The sequence below is a fragment of the Coregonus lavaretus genome (assembly GCF_964263955.1).
Source record: "Coregonus lavaretus genome assembly, chromosome: 13".
Taxonomy (NCBI): domain Eukaryota; kingdom Metazoa; phylum Chordata; class Actinopteri; order Salmoniformes; family Salmonidae; genus Coregonus; species Coregonus lavaretus.
The window spans coordinates 51,883,269-51,906,313 of NC_140000.1; the positions used below are offsets into that span (position 1 = coordinate 51,883,269).

At 43.9% G+C, this 23,045-nt stretch overlaps 1 protein-coding gene across 1 annotated transcript in view; it reads right to left on the minus strand.

The window, feature by feature from the left end:
• Positions 1-23,045, minus strand: part of LOC311140107 (voltage-dependent calcium channel subunit alpha-2/delta-1-like) — a gene marked incomplete at its 5' end in the record, with an annotated part of 176,858 nt that overhangs the window by 150,567 nt on the left and 3,246 nt on the right. The window lies entirely within an intron of this gene.

A 23,045-nucleotide genomic window follows, 5' to 3' on the forward strand; every position in this document is an offset into this window, starting at 1 on the left:
ACTTTTCGTTAGATTTGAAAGTGCTGTATATTGTGTGTGGGGTAAGTCATCCACCACCGATGTGTAGCACATGCCTGGTTACACCAGCGCTTTCTTACAGTAAATGATCCTACAGTACCATAGTAACTTTACGGAGCCATCCTTGTTAAAGCTGCGTCTCCCTCACTGTATCTATCTACCACCCTGCGCTAGCGAGACAGACAGATGATGTTCTCTCCTCCAGCAACATCAATAACACTCCTATCCCAGCAAGTGCTCTGTGTTAAGCTCAATCTGCTTCAAACAACAGCCAATTACGGTTAAATCCAGCCTCAGTGCTCCTAAAACGCTCCCCAAACGCTGTGGGGCGGCCTCAGTCATAATCTCAGGCTGCCTGCTCCACAGCTGGTTTTATTTAGAAGCCCAGCAGAGTCCTGTTCCTGTTATTAAAGGCCTCCTTTTTAAAATGCTGAGTCCGAATAGCCGCTAGCCATGAGTTAGGCTCATTAGCTAGCCTAGCGACTGCACAGTGTCTGGCTGCAGTTTGAAACCGCTGGGCCTCGAGCGACTCCCCCTTCAAGCTAATGAGCAGTCATTTTGATTGCAACATTCTAACAGTGTAATTAATACATTTCATATATGCTATCGCAAAAATAATCATTTGGTTGTGTTTATGAAAATCTAAGGTAACATTTGAATACAATTCAAATGTTAAACACAATAGCATTTTCATTAGTTTATGTTACTGTAAGCTACAGTGGGGAGAACAAGTATTTGATACACTGCCGATTTTGCAGGTTTTCCTACTTACAAAGAATGTAGAGGTCTGTAATTTTTATCATAGGTAAAATCCAGAAAATCACATTGTATGATTTTTAAGTAATTAATTTGCATTTTATTGCATGACATAAGTATTTGATCACCTACCAACCAGTAAGAATTCCGGCTCTCACAGACCTGTTACTTTTTCTTTAAGAAGCCCTCCTGTTCTCCACTCATTACCTGTATTAACTGCACCTGTTTGAACTCGTTACCTGTATAAAAGACACCTGTCCACACACTCAATCAAACAGATTCCAACCTCTCCACAATGGCCAAGACCAGAGAGCTGTGTAAGGACATCAGGGATAAAATTGTAGACCTGCACAAGGTTGGGATGGGCTACAGGACAATAGGCAAGCAGCTTGGTGAGAAGGCAACAACTGTTGGCGCAATTATTAGAAAATGGAAGAAGTTCACGATGACGGTCAATCACCCTCGGTCTGGGGCTCCATGCAAGATCTCACCTCGTGGGGCATCAATGATCATGAGGAAGGTGAGGGATCAGCCCAGAACTACACGGCAGGACCTGGTCAATGACCTGAAGAGAGCTGGGACCACAGTCTCAAAGAAAACCATTAGTAACACACTACGCCGTCATGGATTAAAATCCTGCAGCGCACGCAAGGTCCCCCTGCTCAAGCCAGCGCATGTCCAGGCCCGTCTGAAGTTTGCCAATGACCATCTGGATGATCCAGAGGAGGAATGGGAGAAGGTCATGTGGTCTGATGAGACAAAAATAGAGCTTTTTGGTCTAAACTCCACTCGCCGTGTTTGGAGGAAGAAGAAGGATGAGTACAACCCCAAGAACACCATCTCAACCGTGTAGCATGAAGGTGGAAACATCATTCTTTGGGGATGCTTTTCTGCAAAGGGGACAGGACGACTGCACCATATTGAGGGGAGGATGGATGGGTAAAAATTACAGACCTCTACATGCTTTGTAAGTAGGAAAACCTGCAAAATCGGCAGTGTATCAAATACTTGTTCTCCCCACTGTATATGTAAAAACATTTAAATAAAATAATAATAATAATAATAATAATAATAATAATAATAATAATAATTCAAGTGTTCAATCAATTTTATTAGTGGAGTGCCTTTGTTACAATTATGAAACAGAAAGCATATGCGTTGGAACAGGTTAACACCTTATATTTATAGCAACAAAATAAAGAAATACCCCAACCACCAAGACGCACGGTCAGCAAGACGCGCGGTCAAATGATGAAAACTTCAGTATCCTAAACATCATTATAAGCACCAAGTGTGCTTCACAAATAGAGAAAATCAGCAAAAAGCAATAATCGTATTATAATGAATATAAGTGTAGATATGACAGCATTTAAAAATAGTCAATTATTTATACGTTGGATACCATGGCAAATTTCTGTTTCTTTGTCATCAAAATGGAGGTAATGCATGATCTCTCTGAAGCGATCCCGTGACATGGTTTCTCAAAGGAAAAGTATACATGTCTGACCAGAAGCTCTCCATGTACACACTCTTTCCCTCGAATGCTCCACGGATGTATAGGATTGAAATGAACACTTCCAGCTCATCGACAGACAGATCCCAGGCAGTGTCTCCTTGCTCTGTGTTTACCTTAGCTGCAGTACAGTCCCTTAATGCTGTAGCATGTCCATGTCACATAAATAACGAATGCATTGCTGATGTTGTTTTTTGCTTGAGATGTAGGGCCTGCTATCTCAGTGATTACATTTTGTGCCGATAATCAGCCCGTAGCATTGTCACCGGCTCATTCCATCTAAATGGCGCCGTCCCTTCCTCTCTCCTGTCTCACTGTTTCATTTGGTGGTGGCGTGGCCACCTGCTCAGTGAGCACCGTTCTGGCTTTTTTGTGCTTAGGCCTCGGAGTTGTAGGTTATTCAGTCTGAGGCTCAGAATCAGAAGAATAATCAGAGATGTCATGATTCATTTCTTCCCCGCCATCTTAGTTGTTTTCATTCAGATCTTGTAGCACCGCTAACTTAGCATGTGCATCCATTCGTCTTGGTCTTCTTGCCATTGGAAATTACGCACGCTCTGTGTACTCCAAGTAGGCCAGAGTAGACTGATAAGACTGCTAGGATTGGGTGGACTGATATAGGGTACATTCCATTTATTATTAGAATAGATCAATACAATAGAATGACCCGCCCTGTTCTTCATTCACAATTGGTGATTACATAATTATGCATCGTTTGCGTCCCCTCGTTCATCAACGCCCCCTTTTTCCCCATCGTCCTTTACTTCATAGTTTAAGTTCAGTTTCGAGGCAATTATCAAGGTGATTAGCAACTGGGCACAGCACATTCCACTGTCTGGAGCAGACCCTACTGTCGGGAGAAGGAGCGGAGCAGACCCTACTGTCGGGAGAAGGAGCAGAGCAGGCCCTACTGTCGGGAGAAGGAGCGGAGCAGGCCCTACTGTCGGGAGAAGGAGCGGAGCAGGCCCTACTGTCGGGAGAAGGAGCAGAGCAGGCCCTACTGCCGGGAGAAGGAGCGGAGCAGGCCCTACTGTCGGGAGAAGGAGCGGAGCAGGCCCTACTGTCGGGAGAAGGAGCGGAGCAGGCCCTACTGTCGGGAGAAGGAGCGGAGCAGGCCCTACTGTCGGGAGAAGGAGATGCAACGGGGGAAAACCATAAACAAATGAACTGCCCTAAAAAAACTGGTTATAACTCCAGTTCTGTTTGTGATGTGAAGATTCTAACAACCACAGTGTGTTCTATAGACTTATTTAGGAAAAGTCAAGGTCGGAGGGGGGCATGACTTTAAAAATGGCAGAGTAATATTTTGTATTTATTCATGAGCAGTCAAAATGGCTGCTTTAGTGGTTCTAGTGTTAAATTAGCTAGCCTAGCGACTGCACTGTGTCTGGCTGCCGTTTAAATGAGCTAGCTAGATAGTGCTTATTTTCGGCTTCTGTGTGGGGAGGGGATGATTGTCAACGGGTTGACTGGTTGTCAATGGGTTGACTGGTTGTCAATGGGTTGAGAGCTTGTCAATGGGCAATGGGTTGACTGGTTGTCAATGTTTCACGACTTCCTCCTCTCCTGGTTCGGGAAGGCTTCGTCGTTCGTCGTCACTGGCCTTCTAGCCACTGCTGCTCCACATCTCATCATTCCATTTGTTTTGTCTTGTTTATTACACACACCTGGTTCATATCCCCTCATCAGTACATTTATAAGTGTTCCCTCTGCCCCCTTGTCTTTGTGTGTGATTGTTTATTGTGAGGTTAGTGAAGCTCGGTTGAGCTCCTTGTGTTTTGTATTGCCAGGTTATTTTCCCTGTGTACCTTGTTGGTTCCAGTGTGCCTGTTTTGCGCACTGGACTGTTTTGACGCATTACTGCGTAATGCTGTATTCCTGAATAAATCTTGTTATTCTGTGATTTACCCTCCTGCGCCTGACTCCTTAAAATCACCCATCACACAATGGCGCCTGATGTGATGAGGAATCAACTGCGCTGGTGACTCAGTATTGACTTGTATATCAAAAGTGTTAGCCTGACTTGTTGAATTAACCTCCTGTTATACTCTGATGTTCATAATATCCTTCACACCTCACCTTCAATCTCCTGTTATACTCTCATGTTCATAATATCCCCTCACACCTCATCTTTAACTTCCTCCAATAGATAAAGTTCTGAATGTTAGCATTTAAACAACTTACTTAGGCTTAGACTATGTGTCACAATCGTTCATGAACGAGAAGGACCAAGGCGCAGCGTGATATGCATTCATATTTATTTACGTACTGAACACACGACAAAACAACAAACGAAACGTGAAGTCCAAGGTAGACAAATAAACATACCTCACACGGAACAAGATCCCACAACCCACTAGTGCCAACCGGCTACCTAAGTATTGTCCCCAATCAGAGACAACGAGCTACAGCTGCCTCTGATTGGGAACCACCCTGGCCAACATAGATCTAAACGATCTAGAAACTAAACATAGAAACTACACACCCTGGCTCAACATTTAAGAGTCCCCAGAGCCAGGGCGTGACACTATGACATACTCCAGAAGGTTTCAATATCAGTAACCATCCTGCCAAACAATTTTGACAGTAATACAATTTTTTATTTTTTTCAAATTCGCAAAACAATCATTTCACCATTTCACAGAGACAACACAGCTGTTGATGCTGTCTGATCTGAACTGAATCGAAATCAGAATGACAGAGAGAGAGAGAATGAGAGAAAGCGAGAGAGAGAATGAGATAACGAGAGAGAGATAGAGAAAGCGAGTGAGTGAGACGGACACAGAACACGACAGCTGCGCTGACAAAGGGACCAGGAAGTGGTCAATAATAATGTGAGCTAGGTAATGAGTCACTGCTGGGCTGACACACACACACATACAGGCCTCAATCAAACTCTGATCCAACACTTTCAGGAACATTCAAATCATTAAATATTTACCGTCTCCCACAGAGAAACTTTAATTTGTTTGCACAATATTTCGTCATACTCCACGGTGGGGACAAACAGTGATGGATGAGACATGGAGATTCATTTAAATGTAAATGAGGAATATCGGGCGCCTAGATATTGTACATATTTTTATATATTTGAAAGAGCCAGTCTGCCCTTTATATTCTTGTTAACCCAGGCGAGACAGCGGATTGTGGAAAGTATTGAGTGTTTTACGGTCAAACATACTGTAAAAGCGCGTTTCCACCAATATGGGATGGTGAGATGGGCTCGGTCAATACGAGCCTAACCACCTGTGAGATGGGCTCGGTCAACACGAGCCTAACCACCTGTGACACATTTACCATATTCAATCTCTGTTTGACATGGTGCAACAATAGCTTCCTCCCCTTCCCTCTCTCTTTCTCTACATCCCCCTCTCTCTCTGTCTCTCTACCTTTGCTCTCTTTCTCCCCATCTCGCGCTCTAAAATTAATTCACTTTCATTTCAATGGTGCTTTATACACATGTAAATATTGCTAAAACAAAGAGTTTTTGTTTCGGTCTCTCTCGCTGTCCTTTCTCGTCAAAACACTTCTGTTATTCCGATGAAGGACCTGACACTCTAGTATGGTAGTTGCATATAAACAGAGAGAGTTGAGACATTTACATCCTAATTTGATAGCAGAGCAACATAAATGTCTCGTAAATAATGTAGATCTAAATTATGTTTGACAGAAAGACGATGTTATAAAAATCCAATCTACAGTGTGCTTTTAATTTACAGTTTAAGCCAACTTGATTGTGTATGTTAACGTGTAGTAGCCTTGGAAGGAATCAATATTCCGGGATTTACGGTATTACTGGCAAAGCACACAAGGGGGCGCTAGAAATGCAAAAAAGCCCATTGGCCATCTATTATCAGAATGCTAACAAAATTAGCTCAAGTAATAGCAAAACGAGCATAAACTAAATGCAAAGACAAGCAAATCCAGCTCATAAAGTTATAAAAGCATAGCTAGTAGCTACCGTATGTACTTTTCGGTGAGTGTGGACATTTACAAGCGAAACTGAACGAGATAAATTGAGCAAATGAACAAGGTTGTGATGCATGCTTTTCTGAAGGAAGAGTAGCATCTGTACAAGGAGGGGAGAAGAACAGAGGAGGAAAAAAAAACACTAGTAGGAAGCACAGGGAAAAAATGGCAGCTGTACTCAAAAAACCAACACTCGATCCATCTGATGTCAACAACTACAGACCAGTATCCCTTCTTTCTTTTCTCTCCAAAACTCTTGAGCATGCCGTCTTTAGCCAACTCTCTTGCTATCTCTCTCAGAATGACCTTCTTGATCCAAACCAGTCAGGTTTCAAGACTGGTCATTCAACTGAGACTGCTCTTCTCTGTGTCACGGAGGCTCTCCGCACTGCTAAAGCTAACTCTCTCTCCTCTGCTCTTGTCCTTCTAGACCTGTCTGCTGCCTTTGATACTGTGAACCATCAGATCCTCCTCTCCACCCTCTCCGAGTTGGGCATCTCCGGCGCGGCTCACTCTTGGATTGTGTCCTACCTGACCGGTCGCTCCTAGCAAGTGGGGTGGCGAGAATCTGTCTCCGCACCACGTGCTCTCACCACTGGTGTCCCCCAGGGCTCAGTTCTAGGCCCTCTCCTATTCTCGCTATACACCAAGTCACTTGGCTCTGTCATATCCTCACATGGCCTCCCCTATCATTGCTACGCAGACGACACACAACTAATCTTCTCCTTTCCCCCTTCTGATAACCAGGTGGCGAATCGCATCTCTGCATGTCTGGCAGACATATCAGTGTGGATGACGGATCACCACCTCAAGCTGAACCTCGGCAAGACAGAGCTGCTCTTCCTCCCGGGGAAGGACTGCCCGTTCCATGATCTCGCCATCACGGTTGACAACTCCGTTGTGTCCTCCTCCCAGAGTGCGAAGAGCCTTGGCGTGACCCTGGACAACACCCTGTCGTTCTCCGCTAACATCAAGGCGGTGACCCGATCCTGTAGGTTCATGCTCTACAACATTCGGAGAGTACGACCCTGCCTCACACAGGAAGCGGCACAGGTCCTAATCCAGGCACTTGTCATCTCCCGTCTGGATTACTGCAACTCACTGTTGGCTGGGCTCCCTGCCTGTGCCATTAAACCCCTACAACTCATCCAGAATGCCGCAGCCCGTCTGGTGTTCAACCCTCCCAAGTTATCTCACGTCACCCCGCTCCTCCGCACACTCCACTGGCTTCCAGTTGAATCTTGCATCTGCTACAAGACCATGGTGCTTGCCTACGGAGCTGTGAGGGGAACGGCACCTCCGTACCTTCAGGCTCTGATCAGTCCCTACACCCAAACGAGGGCATTGCGTTTATCCACCTCTGGCCTGCTGGCCCCCCTACCTCTGTGGAAGCACAGTTCCCGCTCAGCCCAGTCAAAACTGTTCGCTGCTCTGGCACCCCAATGGTGGAACAAGCTCCCTCACGACGCCAGGACAGCGGAGTCACTCACCACCTTCCGGAGACACTTGAAACCCCACCTCTTTAAGGAATACCTGGGATAGGATAAAGTAATCCTTCTACCCCCCCTTACCCCACCCCCCCAAAAAAATAAAAAACATATTGTAAAGTGGTTATCCCACTGGCTATAAGGTGAATGCACCAATTTGTAAGTCGCTCTGGATAAGAGCGTCTGCTAAATGACGTAAATGTAAATGTAAAATGTACCGATAACTCATCCAGAGCTCTTTGACTTCTCAAACAGATATCTGAGAGCAAACATTTAGTAGTGAATTGCATACAAGTGTAACTTCATCACCTCATATGCGCCACACAACAGAGACTCACTGATAGCTATAGAACGCTATGGACTCACTCAGCTCCTGTTTTCTTCTGTTGTGCTATTTACAAACAAACACGTGACTGGCTCAACTGTTCTGGGGAACTACGATCAGCTTCTTAATGTCAAATAATGTGACAGGTGAAATGAAGAACGCAAACTGCTTCATCTCCTAATGTATTGTACAAGTTGACTGCAGTTATTAACTTAAAAAGTAGCTAGAAATATTCAAATATATTGTAAAACTTCCCAAAACACTGTTTTGACGGTATTGAAAAACCATTGTGGCTTTTTCAAAATATCCTGGTAAACGGTATATACGGTATACCACCCAAGCCTAACATGTAATATTAAGAAGAATTTCAAATTAAGAAATTGAGACGTTGCCGTGGTTACTACATTTCATCCAACCATCTGCTATTGCCTCACGGCAAGGCCCATACACAGCAAAATGAGACCACGCCATTGGAGTAAGGTCACTGCTAAATATGCTTCCCAGTTGCCTGGCAAAGAATTATATCATGAGCAGGAAGGCAGCCATGTTGGCTCAAGGCACGGTGGCCTCACAGTTTACACACGCCCTGGCTCGTCATGCAGGCATGGGGTGAGAGGGAGTTGAGCAGGAGAAGAGCCATTAGTGAATCAGGAGAGGAGCCATTTTGGCTCAATGCGGCTCAGTGGGGTTGCGCCACCTGTCAACATGCCAAAGCCCAGCATAAAGTAACTGGCTCACACCTCCAGATGAAGGGTCCCTCAGGCCCCCAGCACTTCAACACACTGCTGGGGAGTACACACTAATAGCTTACGCTGAGCTACTGGGCTCTGGCTTTTGTGTGTGTGTGTGTGTGTGAGAGTGTGTTTGTGTGTGTGTGTGCTAGCTGTTTATGTCTGAGTAAGATATAGATGGGAAATGGCAGAAGAGAGAGAGAAAGTAACAGAGGGAGAGGGATCAAAAGAGTGGAAGCAAGAGCGTGTGTTTATAATTCTGTGAGTGTCTGGCTGGAGTACAATTTGTCTAATCTCTCTGTCTCTCTCGGATCCATCCCATAACTGCACATTTTGAGCTGCCATAGTATCAGCATAACAACATTCCTCATTTCCTTCCCCCAGCATGCATTTTAACCATGCTGTAGGATGTAATATATCCTCCACTGTAGGCCACTTGCTAGCTAGCGCAATATGAATTACACCCTCTGTTCAGATCAATCAGCAGGGTGCTTATTCAATGGGGAAGTTACTCTGAAGTGAACCAGTAATGAATGCCATCAATATCATTTGCCCTGTGATAATAATCCTGATTTCTCAACATCAATCAGGGGATGAATAAATGCATTTTTCAGACAGATGTGTTTGTGATACTAATGCAATTTATCAGTGCTTGGTCTGGGCTGCAAATGCTCCTTGTTTGGTATAATTAAACACACACACACCATATAGTGTGCGTGTGCATGTGCATACGTGTGTACATCTATGCATAATGTCAAGACTGAGTGTGTAGTGTGTGATTATGCGGGTTAAACTCCAGTGTTTAATGACCCACAGCTTGTCACCTCCTCCTCCTCCGATAGACCAGGCAGGAATAATGACTGAGTCCCAGACACTGAGTGACTCCACTGTAATTAACCAACACTAGACTACATTACAACGCCTCGTTTCATGGAGCTCTGCTCTACAGCGGCGCGCAGCAAGGCTGTCTATTGTTACCATTCTCCTTAGTCGATGGTGCAAGCTTGATTGTTCAGATTTCGGAACTAGTGCTTGGAATGCCAAGACTTATTCTGATGAATGCCAAGATGCCCAAAACATCAAGGATTTTAAACTTCTAAATAAAGGATTTATTTTAACTTGAAAAGTGAGAGCGGCACCTGTATTTCCTTCCAATGTAAAGAAATCCACATAAACACATTCAATGTTAAATCAGGTGCTGGTTGAATATTAAGTACTTAGATGGAACTTTTTTGGTAGGTTTTTGTGGCATTAGATAGGTAGCTGGGGAAGCTAAGTTTAGCACACTGGGAACCAACGCAGCATCTGTTTATGAAGCTGGCGTCACTTAGCAAACAAGCGTCAGGCCAACCAGCAATCCAGTAGCATTCGTGGCGCTGAGCTCCATGGCGACGCCGGGGCTAGGGCTCCCATGTGGCAGCAACAGCAACAAGAACTCCAAAACATTCAGCATTGTCATCTCCACACTGTGTTAAACTTCACACTCCATCCTATCCGCAATTAAGGCTTTACAAGGACCTATGTTCCTTCCTGGCACTGACGCACTAATTCCTAATTAGGTAACTTGTGTTTCTTAGTCCACCGAGCTGGAGAGTCAAACACTGCACACAGAGAGACAAATCAATTTAACAGATTGGAGCTGGAAGCGCAACTGTTGTTTTTTTCTCTCCAAAATGGCCACCAACTGTGGCTTTGGATCTGGTGGGGAGCCCAAAGGCTTTTAGACATGGAGCCAAAGAGCTAATGCAATCCCACAGGCAAAAATCAACTCACACCCAATCAATATTCAGATGCACGATGGCTACTCTGTCTTCATATTCTTTCTTTTTTCTCTTCCTCCTCTTTCCCTCTCTTTTGTTCCCGCCTTCTTAGGCTAATCGCTCTTGCTCTATTGTCACTTTGTCTGGCGCTCTCTTTCTCTCTATCCATTTACCCATCCATCTATCCCTCTCTCTCTTATATCTCTTTCTCTCCTAGTATGAATTATGGTGTGCACCACTCAGGGTCAATCTGGTCTGTCTGTAGTTTTTTTGGCAGGCAGCCGCAGCCGCAGCCGTTCCCCAAAGTTGGTGCGCTTTTGTCAACAAGTATCCACCCACCGGTGGATTTAATGTCCCAGAAGATGATCCTTCAATGCATTGAGATGGAATAACCTTCTCTTGCTCCAGCTCTTATTCTCTAACTTTTGAACATTCTGGAATATTCGGCATGTCCCAGAATGCTTTGCTCCTTCTGTATACCACCCCTACCTTGTCACAACACAACTGATAGGCTCAATCGCATTAAGTAGGAAAGAAATTCCACAAATTCACTTTTTACAAGGCACACCTGTTAATTGAAATGCATTCCAGGTGACTACGTCATGAAGCTGGTTGAGAGAATGCCAAGAGTGTGCAAAGCTGTCATCAAGGCAAAGGGTGGCTACTTTGAGGAATCTAAAATGTAAAATATATTTTGATTTGTTTAACACTTTTTTGGTTACTACATGATTCCGTATGTGTTATTTCATAGTTTTGATGTCTTCACTATTATTCTACAATGTAGAAAATAGTAAAAATAAAGAAAAAACCTTGAATGAGTAGGTGTGTCCAAACTTTTGACTGGTACTGTATATATGTCACAATTGTAGAGAGGAGTAGGCAGGAGGCAGTCGCAGGTTTAGAACTACTGAATGTATTAAAGCGCCATAGCTTAAAGCGGGACGAAACCCACAGTGCAAAATCTAAAGTAATCAGGAAATAGTAGGAGAGATTCCTCTCAGGAAAACAAGCAACATATACAATGACCGACAAAAACAAATGACAGTGATAGAGTGGGGATTGGAACCAGGTGTGTGTAATGATGACGAGACAAGTCCAGGGTTGATGAGTGAAGGGCGTTTGCCAGCAGCAGGTTCGGCAGCAGCTAGAAGGCCGGTGACGCCGAACGCCTGAGCTGGACAGGAGGTGGAGCCAAAGTGAAGGCTGGTGTGACAACATATATATTTAACCCCTTATTTTTGTTGGCACAAAACTACCTCCATAATACCTCCATTCATTTGTATGGGTTAACGTTAGATGAGTCCCGTGACACTGGTGGCAAACACCATCGTGTTTGTGAGAGTCTCCCCTTTCTACAGTAGGGTCATATTAGTTTGTAGCCCAAACGGTTCGGACGCTACAGACAAAAGTTGGCACATCAGCATTACCGACTTCAAACTAGTCCTGTTCGGACGCTACAGACGTTTTCGTGAGAAGACCGATTTTTTTGGGACATTTCATGGTCTAAAAACAGTGCTGTAGCTCTGTCACATTGCACCGCAGATGAGGAAGGGCGACATAGGCGGATGTGATGGATTGAGACGCAGTCCATGCAAAAAAAACAGATATCTCCAGCTTAAACTGACTGTAAAACAATATATATATATATATATATATATATATTTTACCCCCTTTTTCTCCCCAATTTCAATCTTGTCTCATCGCTGCATGGGCTCGGGAGGCAAAGGTTGAGTCGTGCGTCCTCCGAAACATGACCCGCCAAACCGCACTTCTTAACACCCGCCTGCTTAACCCAGAAGCCAGCCGCACCAATGTGTTGGAGGAAACACCATTCAACTGATGACCGAGGTCAGCTAGCAGGCGCCAGTCCGCCACAAGGAGTTGCTAGAGCATGATGAGCCAAGTAAAGCCCCCCTGGCCAAACCCTCCCCTAACCCGGACGACGCTGGGCCAATTGTACACCGCCCTATGGGACTCCCGATCACAGCCGGTTGTGATTCAGCCCGGGATCGAACCCGGGTCTGTAGTGACGCCTCTAGCACTGCGATGAAGTAACTTAGACTGCTGCGCCACTCAGGAGGCCCCAAACTGACGGATTTTGATGGGGATTTTTGTATTATGTTAATGTTAAATGGTAAAAGTGAAAGGACAATTGTGCTGCAATACAGATGTCATGTCAAGTCAATACAAGCCCCCCAAGCTGAGTGTCAATGTATGTCATTGCATTGGCTCATCTAAAACAATATAACAACATACTAGTCAGTATTGTTTACATTTTACATTTACATTTACATTTTAGTCATTTAGCAGACGCTCTTATCCAGAGCGACTTACAGTTAGTGATTACATTTTTTTTTTTTTTTTTTTTTTTTATACTGGCCCCCGTGGGAATCGAACCCACAACCCTGGCGTTGCAAACGCCATGCTCTATCAACTGAGCTACATCCCTGCCGGCCATTCCCTCCCCTACCCTAGACGACGCTGGGCCAATTGTGCGCCGCCCATGAGTCTCCCGGTCGCGGCCGGCTGCGACAGAGCCTGGATTCGAACCAGGATCTCTAGTGGCACAGTTAGCACTGCGATGCATTGTTAACGAATGCTTGGCTCCAGAAAATCAGCAGGACCACTGTCTGGAATTGTACACACATGGTCATTGTAATAAATGCATTATTTCATGGATGGAAGTCTGGTACCTACGAACATAACATCACATCTCTACCCAGCTCTGACATCACCCCTATGGGATGTGGGCTTGGACTATTACTCTAGGAATGGTTAACCACAGGGCCAGTCTAAGAGTGGTGTAAAAAGGGGAATAAATAATGAATGAAGAGCGAGAGAGAGACAGAGGTGGCCAGGGTATCAAAGACAGCAGGCATCTGAAGTGATAGCAGTCAAAGAGAGGTCAGATCTATTCACATGTTGAAGAGCAGGTACACACACACACACACACACACACACACACACACACACACACACACACACACACACACACACACACACACACACACACACACACACACACACACACACACACACACACACACACACACACACACACACACACACACACACACACACACACACACACACACACACACACACACACACACACACACACACACACACACACACACACACACACACACACACACACACACACACACACACACACACACAGCACCAACCTTCAGTCAGTGATATTAACCAGGGACAGCCCTATAAAGCCCTGTAGTGAGAGTGTGTCATTGAGAATGTGTGGGCTCTTCCATTTGTGCTCCAGAGTAATGACAGAGGTAATCTGAGCATACTAAAGCGGCGGAGGCTCTGAGTCAGAGAGAGAGACCAGAGAGAGAGAGACAGAGGGAGGGAGGGAAAGCGAGAGACCAGATTTTCTCAGAAGCCTATTTATAAAGTGAAATATTTCTGTATTTTCAACAGTGAGTGTTTAGCTTACATACCCCAGTGCCCCGCAGTCACAAATCACTGAGAAACACCACAGGACACGGAGAAAAGATAGACAGAGCGAGACAGAGGAAGAAAAGGAAAGGGAGAGCAAGGAGAGAGTGATGGAAAGAAAGTTATGAGGGCTAACATGCTGACCACACTGCTCACGTTACATGCGCAAGCATTGCAAAATAAGTAGCCAGACACTAAAATAGAACTTGGTTCTATTTTTTACGCTTGACGAGATGCAAGTCCCGCCTCTCCCATCTTTTAGGAGCCTATACCCACGTGGGTGATTGAAAGCTAAACTGAGGTCCACACTCCAGTCCAGTTGGTGGTGGTAATGCACCTTAAAGTTTGTAGCCAACTGCCATATAAAGTCCAAAGAAGAAGAAGAAGAAGAAGAAGAAGAAGAAGGACTGAAGGAGGAGAGATTACTAGAAGCTAACTAGGTTTAACCTTTTATCTGTGGATTAATTGTCGGAGTAGAGGACCTTGTGCATTTCAGGTAAAATAACAACCCAATGTTTATATCCCAGGAAAAATTAGCTAGCAACAGCAAGCTAGCTACCTAAATGGACATGAGTGTTTCATGTGTTTCGACCTGTCCCAAAATTAATATATGTGGTTCAGAGTTCGTTTTGATATTTCAACCTGCGCGTCCTGATCGCGTCTGGTGTGGATGGTCAAAAACGCAGACGCACGTGCGTGCCCGGTCTAGTCAGCATGTGAAAAGAACTGACAGGGGGAAAATAGAAGTATTAGAGAGAGGGGAAGTTGGAGAACAAGAGAGAACAGAAATTGAGAAGAGGGGGAAGGATCGAGGGAAAGAAAGATCAGAGTAGAAACAGGAGGTTAGAATAAGAGTGTGCTTGTGTATATGTGTGTGCCTACATCTTCCATTTGGGAGAGCTGCTTACAGAACCACAAATCTAATGACACTAAGAAACATGGCACACATTGGCGTGGCTCCGACACATTGGCGTGGCTGGCTTCCGGGTTAAGCGTGCATTGTGTCAAGAAGCAGTGCGGCTTGGCGGGGTTGTGTTTCGGAGGACGCATGGCTCTCGACCTTCGCCTCTCCCGAGTCCGTACGGGAGTTGCAGCGATTGGACAAGACTGTAACTACCAATTGGATATGACTAAATTGGGGAGTAAAGGTGGTAATAAAAAATAAAATTAAAATAAAAGAACCATGGCTGACTGACTGACATAACAAAGAACGTCTGGATGAATCACAGAGAGATGAAAACAAACTAAGTCAGTTTAGGCTTTAGGTTTAGTTTAGGATTTGTTGAAGATTGATTTAGGAGAACGTTTTACTGCTTTGATGACAGACTGATTTATGTCATTACATTAGACTTGAATAATGTCCAGGAAACATTCTTGTAACATTATTACAATGTTCTTTTGGTCAATGACAAGACTCTTTGGGCACTTGGACTTTAGATGAGGGCATAGCCAGATATAGTTCTAACTATGAGGGACAGTCTAGGAATGTAAGCTGATACAGAAGTCATTGGGTTTAAGAGATAAGTGATGTAGCTCAGTTGATAGAGCATTGGCGTTTGCAACGCCAGGGTTGTGCGTTCGATTCCCACGGGGGGCCAGTATGAAAAAATAAAAAATAATGTATGCACTCACTAACTGTAAGTCGCTCTGGATAAGAGCTAAATGCTAAATGCTCTGCTAAATGACTAAAATGTAAATGTAATAAGTTAAGAGCTAAGAGCTAAGTTAAGGGATCAGTGGCTTGACACTGCACATTTGCATGTAAGTTTGGATGCACTGCAAGGTCAAGGCAGAAAGAGATGAGACAAGAAGAAAGAGAGAAAGGGGGAGAGAAGACTTGACAGTTCATGCAGCTTTAGTATTCTGATCATAGTTCTGATCATGGAATTCCGGATGCATCTACACCTACATTTAAATGTGTCCACAGTGTCCGGAATCCCTTTTCCCGCACTATATTAAAATGCCAGTATGCATTCTATAAACGTTGGATGGGCAAAATATGATAATAACACAACAACAACTGATGGCAGTAGCTAACTAACTGTAGCTAACTAGCCAGCTAATGTCTGTAGCTAGCCAGCAAGCTAGCAAGCAACGCTAAAAGGATTGCAAACGGGTTAGCATAACTCTAGCCAAACAATTATTATTTTATATTTTGTTATATTAGCTCATTCCTCATACGGTAGGAACGTATTTCCTCCAACGTTATAATTAAAAGGTGCCTCTTGGTCCCAAAACACAGGTTTTCTGGAGACTAGGGGGAAGAGTGCTGATGACGTCACCCACTGTATGCGCTTTCGATAGCCTGATTGCGTCTAGACTGAGGAGAAATCCGCACACAATGCATCCATGACCACCTCCTGAACACAATCAGACCACAAAGCGACTTTTGTGCGTCTAGACCCGTCTTTTCAATGTGATCTTTGAATTCTGATAGCAGAAGTCGCATGTAAGGGTCAAGTGTAGACACGACCTGAGAGAGAGAGAGAGAGAGAGAGAGAGAGAGAGAGAGAGAGAGAGAGAGAGAGAGAGAGAGAGAGAGAGAGAGAGAGAGAGAGAGAGAGAGAGAGAGAGAGAGAGAGAGCTGGTGCCCATGCCCTCAGGGTGCCTGCACAGTGGCATCTGGCACACCATCAGATACCCTGCCAATGTCTGCCCAACAAGCAGGCCAGAAAGAGAGAGAGAGGGTAGGGGGGAGAGCGAAAAAGGAAAGAGAGAGGTAGAATCTGAATAAGGGAGAGGAGACAGCAGAGGAGGAGAGGCAGAAAGAAAGGAAGTGAGAATATCCAGCCTCTCTCCACCACACCCTGTCCTCCTCATTATGCATCAGTGATCTCATCTCAGTCTCCCTGAGTGAGAGCAGGGGGAGCAGGGTGTGTGTGTTCATGTGTATGTGCATCTAAAGGTGTCTTAAGCGTCTAAAAGTGTCATAGTATGTGTTTCTAAAAGTGTGAGTGTGTATGCGTATGTGTGTGCATTTGGGTATGCGTGTGTATGTGTTTGTCTAAAACAGTTGCTCCATCTTCACTTCCCCCTTACTGCAGGGAAGGAAACCCTGTCTATTGCCAACCTTTCCATCTTCACCATCCTCTGTATCGCATCACAACAGTTGCTGTCATCTCCACCCTCCTCTCTACTTCCACCCTCCTCTCTACCTCCACCCTCCTCTCTACCTCCACCATCCTTTCTAAATCTCCACCATCCTCTCTATGACACCACAACAGAGCATGAGCATCAAGAGTTGTCTCTGAATCAGACTGAAAGAACAGACAGGCATCGCATCAGCCCGCTCCCAACCCAAGATGGCTGCTTATTAAGTTAATGACAACAGCCAACATTTTAATTGAATTGTGCCTGCTCGACAATCACATTCGCGCCTAGCCACTAGAGACGGCTACCATAGTAACAAAAGGGAAATACCTGTAGCCTCTATAAGGCTCTATCAGTTTCTCAGACCCCTGGGAAAGGAACAGAATATATCAGGGGTGCAAAGATGTACAGAACAGGTGGATCTATAGGGCTAGTGGGAAAGGGGATACATAGTCAGTTGCACAACTGAATGCATTCAACTGAAATGTGTCTTCCACATTTAACCCAACCCCTCTGAATCAGGTGCGGGGGCTGCCGTAATCGACATCTACTTCATCAGCGCCTCGGGATCAGTTGTTGCAGAGGCAACAGATCTTTCCACCTTGCCGGCTCGGGGGTTACTTTCCTAACGCTCTAACCGTTAGGCTACCTGCCACCTAGTGTGACAGAGAAGAAATGTGCTACTGTGCATATTGGACTAAGGGGATAATTCAGCTGGGTCTTCCTTTGAGAAAGTTGTCGATAGAAATGTAATGAGTAGAGATGACAAGATTTCTGATTCTACATGGCAGAGTACAAGGTCTACATGATGCATTTCTAGCTGAACACTCAAAAGTTGCACCTTTCTGAATAAGTTAAGTGATAAGAATAGAATCTAAATGTTTCCTGAAATTCGGTTATCTGATATCAGAGGACATTGTTTTAAATTAAATCAGTTGCTCCTTGCCTCATTGCACAATATTACATCTAATATGACTAGCTAGCCATGTTGCCATGGCAACATGCCCTCTCAAAAGAAACAAACCTAAATGTATTAGATGATACAGAATAACAGCTGAAATGCATTCACTTTCCATTTCCTCTTGACGAGTAACACGGACATTGTGTATTCTGTCCTATGTTCTGTGGTACAGTGTGTAGCAGGCCATTGTGTTGCTACAAGTCTGTTACTAGTCTCTCTGCTCTTGTGTTGAAGCTTGAGAGAGCTAGTGTGTTCATATAGGAGTGTTTGAAGGTAGAGAAGGGAGAGAGAGAGTTATAGTGAGAGAACAAGATAGAGCTAGAGAGAGAACGAGAGAGAGATAGAGAGAGAGAGCTAGAGAGAGAGCGAGGGGGAGAGCGAGAGGTGTGTGAGAGCGAGAGAGAGAGTGAAACTAGAAAGACAGAGAGAAACTAGGAGAGAGAGAGAGAGAGAGAGAGAGAGAGAGAGAGAGAGAGAGAGACAGAGACAGATACAGAGACAGAGACAGAGACAGAGAGAAAGAAACTAGACCTTCTGTCTGAGGACCAACTAGGATCACCCAGCCACATAATAATACACACAGGCACAAACGACCTGAGAACACAGCAAGAAAGGGTGACCACAGCACTCAAGGGAGTGATAGAAAAAGTGTATTCTACTTTCCCCAACGCACAAGTGGTTATCTCAACCCTGCTACCACGAAAATACGTCCACCCTGCTACCATACAGCAGGTAAACGCAAGTATTTCCCATGACTGTGCCTCAAAACCAAAGGTCTACCTGGCATCCATAGACTCTAACCACTTCTGGGAATATTGGAAAACACTAAACAAATAACAAGACGAACAGCTATCTATCCAAAACGGAGATGTATGGGTAAACCATTTCTCCAATCTTTTTGGCCCTATAACAATGAACAAACAGCAAAAATATATATATACATGATCAAATGCAAATCTTAGAATCAACTATTAAAGACTACCAGAACCCACTGGATTCTCCAATTACATTGAATGAACTACAGGACAAAATACAAACCCTCCAACCCAAAAAGGCCTGTAGTGTTGATGGTATCCTCAATGAAATGATAAAATATAAAGACCACAAATTCCAATTGGCTATACTTAAACTCTTTAACATCATCCTTAGCTCTGGCATCTTCCCCAATATTTGGAACCAAGGACTGATCACCCGAATCCACAAAAGTGGAGACAAATTTGACCCCAATAACTACCGTGGGATATGCATCAACAGCAACCTTGGGAAAATCCTCTGCATTATCATTAACAGCAGACTATTTCATTTCCTCAGTGAAAACAATGTACTGAGCAAATGTCAAATTGTATTTTAACAAATGACCGTACAACAGACCACTTATTCACCCTGCACATCATTGACAAACAAACAAACCAAAACAAAAGCAAAGTCTTCTCATGCTTTGTTGATTTCAAAAAAGCTTTTGACTCAATTTGGCATGAGGGTCTGCTATACAAATTGATGGAAAGTGGGGTTGGGGGAAAAATATAAGACATTATAAAATCCATGTACACAAACAACAAGTGTGCGGTAAAAATTGGCAAGAAACACACACATTTCTTTCCACAGGGCCGTGGGGTGAGACAGGGATGCAGTTTAAGCACCACCCTCTTCAACATATATGTCAACGAATTGGCGAGGGCACTAGAACAGTCTGCAGCACCCGGCCTCACCCTACTAGAATCTGAAGTCAAATGTCTACTGTTTGCTGATGATCTGGTGCTTCTGTCACCAACCAAGGAGGGCCTACAGCAGCACCTAGATCTTCTAAAATAATGGTGTTCCAAAAAAGGTCCAGTTGCCAGGACCACAAATACAAATTCCATCTAGACACTAGAGGACACAAAAAACTATACATACCTCTGCCTAAACATCAGCGCCACAGGTAACTTCCACAAAGCTGTGAACAATCTGAGAGACAAAGCAAGGCCTTCTATGCAATCAAACGGAACATAAAATTCGACATACCAATTAGGATCTGGCTAAAAATATTGAATCAGTTATATAACCTATTGCCCTTTATGGTTGTGAGGTCTGGGGTCCACTCACCAACCAAGAATTCACAAAATGGAGAGAACGAGAGCGAGAGTGAGAGAGCTGTTGAATGGGTCCTCATAGGGCCTGGTGTTGTGAGAAGAGAGTGGTCCTGGTTGAATAGTGTAATAGGAGCCTGTGTTGTTGTCTCACTAAGCGGCCTAATGGATGATATAATGGTCTGGAACACTACTGTGTGGTCATGGCACACACACACACAGGAACACACTCACAGATGGATACAGACACGTGCACACACACACACACACACACACACACACACACTCGTCATCCCTCTCTTCCTGTGAGTCATTATCACACACGCTCAACGCCCTCTCTTTCTCTCACGGTCAGCTCACACTGTGGACCAGGCGTCCTAAATCCCCCTTAATGTAGTCTAACTACTGTCAAGTCTACAGTGTATATATCTATCTACAGTCAGGTCTATATATCTATCTACAGTCAGGTCTATATATCTATCTACAGTCAGGTCTATATATCTATCTACAGTCAGGTCTATATATCTATCTACAGTCAGGTCTATATCTCTATCTACAGTCAGGTCTATATATCTATCTACAGTCAGGTCTATATATCTATCTACAGTCAGGTCTATATATCTATCTACAGTCAGGTCTATATATCTATCTACAGTCAGGTATATATCTCTATCTACAGTCAGGTCTATATATCTATCTACAGTCAGGTCTATATATCTATCTACAGTCAGGTCTATATATCTATCTACAGTCAGGTCTATATATCTATCTACAGTCAGGTCTATATCTCTATTTACAGTCAGGTCTATATATCTATCTACAGTCAGGTCTATATCTCTATTTACAGTCAGGTCTATATCTCTATTTACAGTCAGGTCTATATCTCTATTTACAGTCAGGTCTATATCTCTATTTACAGTCAGGTCTATATCTCTATCTACAGTCAGGTCTATATATCTATCTACAGTCAGGTCTATATCTCTATTTACAGTCAGGTCTATATATCTATCTACAGTCAGGTGTATATATCTATCTACAGTCAGGTCTATATATCTATCTACAGTCAGGTCTATATCTCTATTTACAGTCAGGTCTATATATCTATCTACAGTCAGGTCTATATCTCTATTTACAGTCAGGTCTATATATCTATTTACAGTCAGGTCTATATCTCTATTTACAGTCAGGTCTATATATCTATCTACAGTCAGGTCTATATCTCTATTTACAGTCAGGTCTATATCTCTATTTACAGTCAGGTCTATATCTCTATTTACAGTCAGGTCTATATCTCTATTTACAGTCAGGTCTATATCTCTATTTACAGTCAGGTCTATATCTCTTTTTACAGTCAGGTCTATATCTCTATCTACAGTCAGGACTATATCTCTATTTACAGTCAGGTCTATATCTCTATTTACAGTCAGGTCTATATCTCTATATTTCTATCGATCTCTATAAGCAGATTCAGTTCCACCTCATTACCCAGAGGGCCACAGTCAGGTCAGTCTTCTCATTAAGCCTCCATGCTAACACTCCGGTGCCTGTTGTTTATCGCCCCACATGCCCCTCGCCACTTGCCAGGAACATCATTATAAATTAGAATTTGTTCTTAACTGACTCGCCTGATTAAATAGAGGTTAAATAAATAAAATAAACTGCATGTGTTTATTAAAAATGTCCTCTAAAAGTACCTTCAGCCAGACGCCCATACTTCATCCCCCCCCCCCCCCCCTTTCACTCACTCCATCCCCCTCTCCTTTTCTCCAACCATCTCTCCCGTCCTCCATCCCTCTCCATCTCTCTCTTTCTCCATTCCTCTCTTCTTCTTCCACATATCTCTCTCCCCCTTCTCCTCTCTCCTTCCCTCCCTCAATCCACATGTCCAGTGAAGAGTTAAAGATTCAGACCTGAACCTTCCCTCCCTCAATCCACATGTCCAGTGAAGAGTTAAAGATTCAGACCTGAACACCCTCCGTGACGCGTGCAGGTGAAACCTGACAGATGGTGTTTATCAGAGCTCAGAACAAATGTTGCATTACATCTCTATCTATCTCCATCTATCTACCCCATTACCTCATCTATCAGCAGTGTGTGTATGTGTGTGGCTGTGTCTGTGTGTGTCTAATAGTGTGTGTCAGCATTGTATTTTTATCACAATGAGAAAAAAAGAAAACAACTATCTCGTTAAAACCTGACTGCAATTATTGTGATGTAAGAAAAACAAAGGAGCTGATGACTGACAGGGTAATTAACACCCGCTACCACGGCAACCCACAGACTTAATTGGATTCTGGCCAAAGTCAGATCGATCTTGATTGATCCAGACTCACAATGCCTGGGGACTTTAATTGACTTTACTCAGGTGGTGGTTTATCTGGAGATGGACCTGGTAGCAGAAGGCTCTCTGGATCGGAATAGGAATTATACAGAGGGCATTAGGACACAGGGAGGAAAACTTTGAGTCTGACATTGTCTGGTCATAAAGGAAAAGATGGAAGTACAATATTTTTGAACCACAAATGGTATTTTAACCCCTTTCACCCTAACCCTATCACTAACCTAATTCAACAACAAATAGCTAATATTCTTGGTCATAATTTCCGATATCGTCAATTTGCCTTTTCTAACACGGTCTATTGAAGTCTCAGAGCTATAAGGATTTCCACACACATTTAATCCAGTTGAAACATACTCAGAACGTACTCAGTTACCAATTTAGCCAATCTGTGAAATGAAGCTGATTAGTGAAATTAAGTGATGAATCAAGTGCAAGTTAGAAACAAAAACCTGCAGACACACTGCAGCCCTCCAGGAGATGAGTTTCATACCCTCCTTTCTTAGAGTGTTAAGGAGTGTGTGTGTGTACAACTTCCATATGCATGTACTGTATGCCTGTATGTGTGT